This window comes from Alosa sapidissima, chromosome 13, assembly GCF_018492685.1.
Source record: "Alosa sapidissima isolate fAloSap1 chromosome 13, fAloSap1.pri, whole genome shotgun sequence".
NCBI lineage: Eukaryota > Metazoa > Chordata > Actinopteri > Clupeiformes > Clupeidae > Alosa > Alosa sapidissima.
The window spans coordinates 23,931,063-23,941,062 of record NC_055969.1 but is presented as its reverse complement, the minus strand read 5'-3'; the positions used below and the strand labels follow the sequence as shown (position 1 = coordinate 23,941,062).

General features: G+C 44.4%; 1 protein-coding gene across 4 annotated transcripts in view; it reads right to left on the bottom strand.

Annotated features, from left to right (window-relative positions):
• The window catches only part of il11ra (interleukin 11 receptor, alpha), a 43,922-nt gene that overhangs the window by 21,248 nt on the left and 12,674 nt on the right, over positions 1 to 10,000 (bottom strand). The window contains exon 1 of one of the 4 annotated variants that reach the window (XM_042059152.1): positions 4,153 to 5,709. The exons of the other annotated variants lie outside the window; for them this stretch is intronic. The gene's annotated coding sequence lies outside the window, so the exon portion shown is untranslated. Of the gene's footprint in view, positions 1 to 4,152; positions 5,710 to 10,000 lie in introns of those variants that run through there. 4 annotated transcript variants of the gene reach the window in all.

Genomic DNA, 10,000 nt, shown 5'->3' with positions numbered 1-10,000 from the left:
CTCATTTAATCAGCTCACATAGATGGACCAAAAGAAGTGGAATCATCTGATTACATTTAATAGGCAATCTCTTTTCAAATAGAACGAGTGCTCTTTAAAAATATGCTTTCAGCCGCTGCCATCACACCGGTGTGACGGGAATGTTGGGAATTGAACGCTCTAAATGAAATCTGATTTCATTGTCTTTAACCAGAGCCCTGTCTATACGGCTCCTAATTCAACATGGAATTTTAGAACCTTACATTGTTGCACAACAGAATCTTCTGTTAGAACGTTCAAAACTCCCCTGCTGAAAGGTTAAAAATTGTGCCTCGGATATTAAAGAGAAATGAAAACCATTAATCTTATGTGAGTGAGTCTGTATATGAGCAAAAATGGTGAAGTGCTGCAGCTTTGGGACAGAATTTGGAAAACAATGGCTATGCCCAAAAGTAAAATGATATCAGTAAACAATGACCATGCCCACAACTATCTCAGAGAACATCGTGTATGCCCAAAAGTAAAATATGACCATGCCCAAAACTATCTCAGAGAACATCGTGCATGCCCAAAAGTAAAATGATCTCCCAGAACTTCGCCTTTGCCCAAAACCATTTCAGAGAACTATGTGTGTGCCCAAAAGCTGTCCAACATTCATCTCTGATCAGAACAGGTTGACTTTAAAAAAAGTTTGGACTGCAGTCTATTATAAAGGTGCACCTGCAACCCCACTCTACACACACACACACACACACTCACACACAGACGCACACACAGAGACACAAGCTGTGTGCTTCCACACACACACACACACACACACTCAGACACACCGACACACACAGGCACAAGCTACGTGCTTCCATGAAAAATGCCAAGGCCCATCTGGCTTCAGGCTGTCAGGTGAACAGATGAAAGCGAGAGAGCGAGAGAGCGAGGGAAATATAAGGGAAAGAAACATTCCACACAGCTGAGTCACTGGGGCACCGGCAAAGAAGAATTTACCAACCAGCCGCCAGGATCTCAGAGGGCAATCCATCAGTGTCAGGCTCCGCGCATCGGTACGGCTCGGCCTAACTGCCCTTAAAAACTCATCTGAAGCTACAGTGAGATGTGGCGCACACAGCGCTGGCCAACCATGACTAAGCCCAGAGTTTGAGGCCACTCATCATGAGGTTCCCATTGACCCTAAAACATCTAGGGAGGAGGAGGGAGGAACGGATGGGAAACACCATAAAACTAAACCCAATGGTGGAAACATTGATATCTGATTGTCGTCAACTACACATCAACAGACTGCTTTGGCTTGAGACGGACGTCACAATCAATCCCCAAACATCCTGGTTTGTAGTTATGTGAGGATCCCAATCAATCCAAACCAAGATATGAGATTTTAAGTGATATCCGTGCCATAGTTGTTAAGCTAGATCAATTTCACTACCGCATACTACCGAAGGCCATTAAAGAGAGAGATCACACAAGTCTGCCCACTATTAAAGACCAGAGTTGGACTAACGCCAGAACTATACACAGCCACTTCCTGTTGGGGTCGACTCGAAGCCGGTAAGGTCGGGGTTCTTAAGGACAGCGCCTCAATGCCCTCTTTTACCACACTGTATGTGGAGAAACTAAATAGGTTTCATTCCGTGCAAAAACTTGGACGCCAGAACACAGAACGGCTTTACCATGGTAATGTATGCTGTGGAAGGTCAATATATGTTTGTGTGTGTGTGTGTGTGTCTGTATGTGCGTGTGTGTCTGTGTGTGTGAGGGGGGGGGGGGGGGGTGCTATATTTTCATGAGAGAATTGTGAGCACTGTAATTGGCCTGGCAGTCATTATTATACTGGGATTGATTAAATTCATTTGTGTGTGTGTGTGTATAAATGAATTATCCGCTCTGCAGTGCAGTAATCTGAAGAACCCCCCAATAAAAAAAGAAGAAAAAGTCCATTAATAAAAGATGAGATAATTAGGTTAGGTCCAGGTGAGAAAAAAGAAAAACAAAGCAAAAGTGGTTGACTCACAGGGTGCTGCAAGTTGAGGAGCAGAGCCTCTCTCCTGCGTGGTCACCAGGGGAAACTCTCTGCTCGAGCCAAAAACCCCAAAATTAATTATCTGAACTCTGGACTGTGTGGGGTAGGACAGCCTTAACGTGCTTTCCGTGGTATATTTAGGTTTCCCAATAACTCAAATCTCTCTTGGAAATCTCAGGGCTCTCGGGAGCTCTTGCTCAAGGTTGACGGACTTCAGTTTGGTTTGTGGAAACAAAAGTAGACAGTGAGAAAGAAGGCAAGAAATCAAGAGAGAAAGTAAAAATTAAACTTCTTCCCCATTTATTAATGGCCATAAACACTTCAGAGTCCACTAGTGTGGTCACCTTCAGAGTCTACTAGTGTGGTCACCTTCAGAGTCCACTAGTGTGGTCACCTTCAGAGTCCACTAGTCTCGTCACCTTCAGAGTCCACTAGTGTGGTCACCTTCAGAGTCCACTAGTGTGGTCACCTTCAGAGTCCACTAGTCTCGTCACCTTCAGAGTCCACTAGTCTCGTCACCTTCAGAGTCCACTAGTGTGGTCACCTTCAGAGTCCACTAGTGTGGTCACCTTCAGAGTCCACTAGTCTCGTCACCTTTAGAGTCCACTAGTGTGGTCACCTTCAGAGTCCACTAGCGTGGTCACCTTCAGAGTCCACTAGTGTGGTCACCTCTCCTCAGTAGAGTTTCTAATCAAATGTCAGATTTGTGTTGGGACAGGGTGAGAGCAGGAGTGCAGAGGAGCCCAGTGAGTGGTGTCTTACGGAGGATTTCAGTTCCGCGCTCACACACATACACACACACACACACACAAACACACACACACACACACACACACATACACACACACACACACACACACAAACACATACACACACACACACACACACACACACAAACACACACACGCACACACACAAACACACACACAGGCACACACACACACGCACACACAAACACACACACACACGCACATATGCACACGCACACACAAACACACACGCACACACACACACACACAGGCACACGCACAAACACACACACACAAATATATGCACACGCACACACAAACACACACACACATAACCTCAAGGCTTTGCCAAATTCAGCATGGAGGTGCTGTCCTGCAGACCAAATGTGTGTGTGTGTGCGTGTGTGTGTGTGCGTGTGTGTGTGTGTGTGTGTGTCTTATCAGAGCAAACAAATGCTATCAGGGCCCTACCCTCAGCACTGGGGTCTGCTGTCTGGCTTTCTTCTGCAGAATGAGATTCAGGGTAGATAAGACCTCACTGCCCACACACACACACACAGTATACAGCTTTAACAGTCATTACCCAGCTGCCCACATACACACACGTATTTTACTGTATACAGCTTTCAGAGCCCAGCTGCACACGCACACACACAGACACACACACACGTCTTTTACAGTATACAGCTTTCAGAGCTCACTCACACCCCCCCCCCCCCTCCCCCTTTCCATGCCCGTGGATCTGGCGATCTGGAGGTACAGAAAGTATAAATAGCCCTCACGTTCCTCACTGCCCACATGCCCTGTCCTCCCACACCGCAGCACACCGCTACACACCACAGCACACAGGGGCACTGCTGCTAAACCTCATTCCCCGAAAACCACCAAACCCAGCCTGCCTGCCTGCCCGCATGCCCGCATGCCATGCCATGCCAGCCTCGCCCGTCTGCACCCAGTCTGTACCCGGTCTCTCAACCGGTCCCCTCCCACCCCAGTCAGAGGATAGAAAGAGGATTAAAAAGCAACAGAGATCCCTAAAATCCCTAAAGAGAGAGCAACAGACTGACCAGGTCCCCATGGTCATATCCAAATCCCTAAAGAAAGAGCAACAGACTGACCAGGTACCCATGCTCATATCCAAATCCCTAAAGAAAGAGCAACAGACTGACCCGGTCCCCATGGTCATATCCAAATCCCTAAAGAGAGAGCAACAGACTGACCTGACCAGGTGCCCATGGTCATATCCAAATCCCTAAAGAGAAAGAGAGCAACAGACTGACCAGGTCCCCATTTCCAAATCCCACACCTATCTCTCTATTCCTGCCACTCTTTACTATTTAATCTGAATGAAGGCAAAAGGGCCAAAAATATTCTTAAAAAAAAAAGGCTTACGTGTGGAACCACCTGTGTAGTCACCTGAAAGGCTGCTGACCACTCAGGGACATCTGCTCATCACCATTCTCTAATGACAGCTGGGTTTCTCCCCTGGGTTTCTGACAAGTTAAATCGGAATCAGTCTTGTGTAACCAAGTTGGCACTTCAGCACTGAGAAAAATAAATAAAGACATAATCCCCAAACATCTTTAGCAATGACGGAAAGAAACTACAACAAAAAGAAGTCTGGACTGATGCCCTCTTTGTAAGATCAAGATAACAAGTTTACACATCAAGGACCATTTCAAAACTGTAGACTATAATTCACCTCTGTACACACGGTTGCACATGACACAATGGAACAACTCCCCCAAGCAAGTCCTTGGGTCTGAGATTTCCATCCAAAGAAAAAAAAAATGAAAATGAAGAAAGAAAAAGTGCTATAACTGCATCACATATGTCTACCAGATGTGCAGCGAGAATCTTGGATCCATATTAAGAGTGCGATTAAATTATTCGTGAAATTTATGACTTTTGCAAGGAGGGTTTTTTTCTTTCTTCCTTTCATTTTTCCCCCCACAGCCTCTGCTCTGGATTCTCTGAGAGTTCTGCATGTAGGCATGTGCATGGCTGTTGGCTGCTTGAGTGCTGCTACGTTCTGGTTTCTCCATAACCTTAACGCTGCACTGTGAGTCACCACTTCAGGTCACGGTCACACCGACTCCAAAAATAGACTACACAATCAGAAGGTCATCAGTGTAACCTCAAGCTTCCAGCACTCAGCAGGTTGTCCATATAAGTGACCTGCTCCAAGCCCCAACACAGACTCCAGAGGATGGACACCCCAGACTCCCTGGTCCAGCCTTTGTCTCGTGGTGGCCGTATCTCTTGTTGGACACAGGGGTCCAAAATGGTGTTGGTCACGAAAGACATTCTAAAGGCCCAAAATGGTGTTGGTCATGAAAGATATTCTCACCACAGCCTCTTGAAATAGACCTTATCAGAGTGCCCACAGGAAACTTGTAAGTGAAGCAGAGGGGGATGAGAAAGAGGGAAAGTAAAAACACTCCCTGGAGCATAAATAACTCAAACCTCACGGATCATGCTAGGGAATGCTAACTATTCTGCCAGAGTTGGCAAATCCTAAATCCATTTTAAGCTGTTGTTCTTGCTGTTGTGTTCCATTCTCCTCATGGAATAATCAGCTTGTTGTTGTTGAAAGAGCAGATCCAATCCAGAGCACTTATCAGGGGCTTGCCACTACCGACTGCTTCGGTTCAATGCATTCACCTCTGCAAGGTTATCATTAGCAGCGAGCGATATCAAGCACTGGCCTGTTTGACTTAGCACAGCAAATATTTACTTTAAGAAAAGAGAGAGCGCCTGAAAAGTTTGTGTGTGGATGGAAAATGAGAAGGTTGTTAAATCCTGCAACCTCAAACAAGGCCTAGTGGCACAAGCAAACAATGATGTATTGTTTTGCCCTGCAACTCGGCAAGCAGGAGTTTCAGAATGTGCACTTGGCATGCAGAGTTGAAAGTCTTCCCTGTGCTCCGAAGCACTTTTTTAAATTAATGTCTTGCAGATACCACCCCCCCCGAAAAAACTGGCAAAAGTCAGGCTATCAAATATCAGGCCCACTGTATGACATTTAGAGCTAGGCTAAGTTTTCAGCAAAACTGCTTGGAATATGACACTTTTAAACAACTGCAATATAAATTCAATAAATGAGTTTAAATGAATCATTTGGATTTGGTGAAGGAAGGGTACATGTCAATATAACTATTACTATTATGTTAATGAAGGCTTTCCAACTTTATTTGAAACTACTATTTTTAACTTATGTAGGTTTCATATACTGTAAGTCGCTGTGGACAAACGTGTCTGCCAAATACCATAACCACATTAGCATGACACCACTGTAATGTTTGGGAAGGGCTAAAAAGAGAGTGCTTTATGACTGCACCACAATAGCACAGCTTAGCCTGGGGGGGTCAAGCGGCACCTTTAAAATAAAAACACTCTTTCACCACCGCACAAGTCTCGGCATCGGCTGTATCGCTCACGAGTGGTGACTCACGCTCACACAAGCAACTACACATCCCCTTTTTACGAGAGAGTCGGCGAGGAAGCGGCAGAAAATAGACAGCTGCCATCGGAGCTAAGCCTGCAGTGGAAACCATGACTGGGCCGTGCTGACAAATGGTGTCTCCAGTGAGCCCCGAAACAGGAATGTTCTTCCAGCGACGCACAATGCAAAATCTGCCGAGCTGATGAAACGCTGACGTCTTTCATCATCATATATAACTTCACGAGCGTCCCAAACACACAATGATCGATGCATAGATCTTTGTGTGGCATTTGTGGTGAGATTATTTTCCGTGCTAAAGGTCATGGCGGAAGACGAATGAAGAGGCAGGTGAGCGCGTGTTCCCGCCAGACAATGCTGACATTTACGTTTGTTTCCCTCTGCTTAATGACGCGGAAGAACGACAGGAACCAAAGGCTTTTGAGCTCTACGGAGCCCTGCATTAATTATAGAGAAGCAACAAATGTAAACAGCATGCCCATCTCTCTCACTATGAGCAATTAATGACCCCTTCCGGAGGCCAGTCGAGGTAAAAATGATTAGGGAAATAACTGTGATATTTTGCCTTCTGTGAGAGGCCTAGATTACGTAAAGGAAAGGCACAATTTACAATTGAACTAAAAATATCCTCAGTGTTTGCTGTGAGACGGGTTAGGCAACTTAAGACATCAGAAAAATATGAATCCCAGAACAGACGGTGTGTGTGTGTATGGTGAGGGGGGAGGGGTGTCTTGTGGAAAAATGAAGGAGATAGAGAGCAAATGAGAGAGTGAGAGGAAGAAAAAGAATGTGAAAAGGAGAAAAGGAGAAGGACGTGTCCCTAATGGTGACCAGATGAGCTGCCTGTCTTCCTCCAGCAGCATGCAGAGCCAGGGCCAGGGGAACTGTGCATCGCCTCTGGGAGAGAGGGATGGGGGAGGGAGAGAGGGAGAGAGAGAGAGAGAGAGAGGAGTACTTATTCACTGCCTTGGTGTTGTCTTAGGCACCGAAGCCTAAACATTCCAGATTGGAGACAAATGGGGGCAGCATTGCTAGTGTGTTTTTTTCTCTCCTCCTTTTCTCTCTTTCTTTTCTTTTTTTTTCTCCCCCAGTTTCTTCTTCACCCTCTTCTCCTGCCTCGATCCCTGCCTCAGCCTCAGACCACCCAGGACTTGTTCAGATAGAGGCATGCGTTACAGGTCGTTAACACACACCGACGTGCATATTAGGTGAAGAACCGAGAAAAGCAGCAGGATGCCAGCTGGCCCATTGAAAGACAAGGATGACAGAAAGAGAGGGGGGGGGGCTGCCAGCCAGAGAGAGAGAGAGAGAGAGAGAGAGAGAGAGAGAGAGAGAGATGAAGGAGAGAAAGATAGAGAGATGAAAGAGAAGAGATAGAGAGAGAGAGAGATGAACTGAGAGTGAAAGTGTAGATGTCAGTTGAATTTCAAATAGACACTGAGAAAGTGTGACTGTGGTTGTATAGGTGAAGTCAGGCCTGCTACCATAAAAAACACTCACACAAAAACACACTCACACATACAGTATCCACTCACACATACACACTCACACAAAAACACACTCACACATACACACTCACACATGCATAATAGTCTCTGACTCAACTGTGTTGTGAGGTCATGGTGGGCACCGTAATGAAGATGAGGCCATAATGTTGACTTTATGAGCACGTGGGAATGGTATAGCCTTAGTCACAGGACTATGCACATAAACACTGGCTATGTGTTGGCAATACAAGGAAATTAGTTATGATCTTAATAAGATGAACAAACTACATTTAAAGTGATGGTGAAATCTGATGTTAAGGGCGCAGTCCATTATTCTAAAGAAAGGCTGCTGACATATAGCCTGGATGCTAGCCGAACGTAGCCCAGTCTACAACATTTGAGGTTGGGAAGTTCGGTCTGGACTTGTTCCGTTGTGGAGCAACTGTGCCCAAACCAGAGCTTTTCGGAGTCATGGTTCGGACCAGAAATCCTGAACGGCTTTGTTCAGAAATGCAACTGTGTTTTACAGAGGACATATGTAGGTTGCTAGTGACAACATATTAGCTTTCAGTATGGCACAATGTCTTTGTAAGTGACATTTAAATAAAAAAGTGTTTCATTATTCCAAAAACGCTGTTGCGGTAGACATTTAGATTTTGATATTGACAGCACAATAACCAGAAAACATTGCTAAGGCAGTTCTGGAGAAGAAAATCCCTGTATCCGTTGAAACACATACACCATAATCACATCCCAATGGAGTAGTACCAGACTCAGATTCTGACTAGAACACATACTATGAACTCATCAACCAATCAAACTATAACCCCTGCTCCCATGCCTCTGAGAAAATGTGCTGATTGGCTGGAACTGTTTATGTTGTTTGTGCTCGGTTTGTGTTTGTTTACCATTTATTGGGTCTGGACTGTGTACAAATAATAGTTTTTCTGAGTGCAGTCAGTACGCACACTAAAGTTTGACTAAACGGACAGCTACATGATTGCAAGGAACAATTGGCTGTATTGTGAGTTGTGCCTTGGATGGTTTCATTATTTATATTTACATTTACATTTAGTAATTTAGCTGACGCTAAATTATGTATGCCAATTCATATATGCTAATTCATCTTTATCTTTTGATACCTCTAAAGACTACTGTACTAATTAGCTAACATTAACAAACATTTAATAGGATCGTTCTAGGATCGAAGTGTGTGTGTGTATGTGTGTGTGCGGATGCTAGATGTTCACTGTTGACCCTAAAAGGGTATTTTAAAGGACGGTCAGTTTTCAGTATCCATGCTAGCATGTACATACCTGTCAAGCTCTGCCATTCTACATCAAAAATTATTATTATTTTTTTTTTTTTTTAAAAAAAGCCCTGTGCTAAAGTAGTCTGCCTAGTTAGCCTGACCTTAAACTTAACCCTGACCCTAGGTAAAGTAGTAAAAGTATCAAAACATCTTCAACAGTCGTATGCAGCTTGGCAATCAAGCAAACCTCTGCGTGCAAAAGCTGTTACCCATGAAATCTTGAATGTTTGCCTGTTTACATCAAGTGAAGTAAGTTTACTGGAGAAGTCTGTCAAATGTTATAAAACTCTGACTGGGGGATAGGGGGAGGGGGTTAGACGTGGTTTACAGGCAGACATCCCAGCCAACACTGGAATTCTGTTGCCATAGGAACAAGATCGACATTGGAATTATGTGGTGCATAACCACTTTCCCCAAGGCAAAAACTTAATGACTAGAGTTTTGGAGCAGCGAGGAGAAAGATTGATGTTGCATTTTTTTTTTGGAGAACAGCAGACTGGAGCGTCCAATTCTGATTACCTTTTACACATAAAGAAAGAAAAAAACTGAAAGAAAAAAAAAAAAAAACAGGTCTCAGTAATTAATAGCATGTGTGTACGAGAGAGCGCAGGTCGGGGTTGCAGTGGAGGGAGTGCTCTAATGAAACCTGCTCCCAAGCTGAGCCTGCTGAAAGAGAGACACATTGAGCGCTATAGAAGAGGCCAACAGGGATCCCAGTCCCCTCAGTACACACACACACACACACGCACACACTCTGAGGCTATAGAGAAAGCCAACAAGGATTACAGTCCCCTCTGTACACAAATTAACTGGCACCAGCGACATGTCACGGTTCCATCAAGCCATATACACACTAAAGGGATACAGAGACAACCTATTTACAGCATATTTAAATATTTATGTATATATTTATATATATTTATATATTATTATTATTATTATTATTATTATTATTATTATTATTAACAGAGTTGTAAA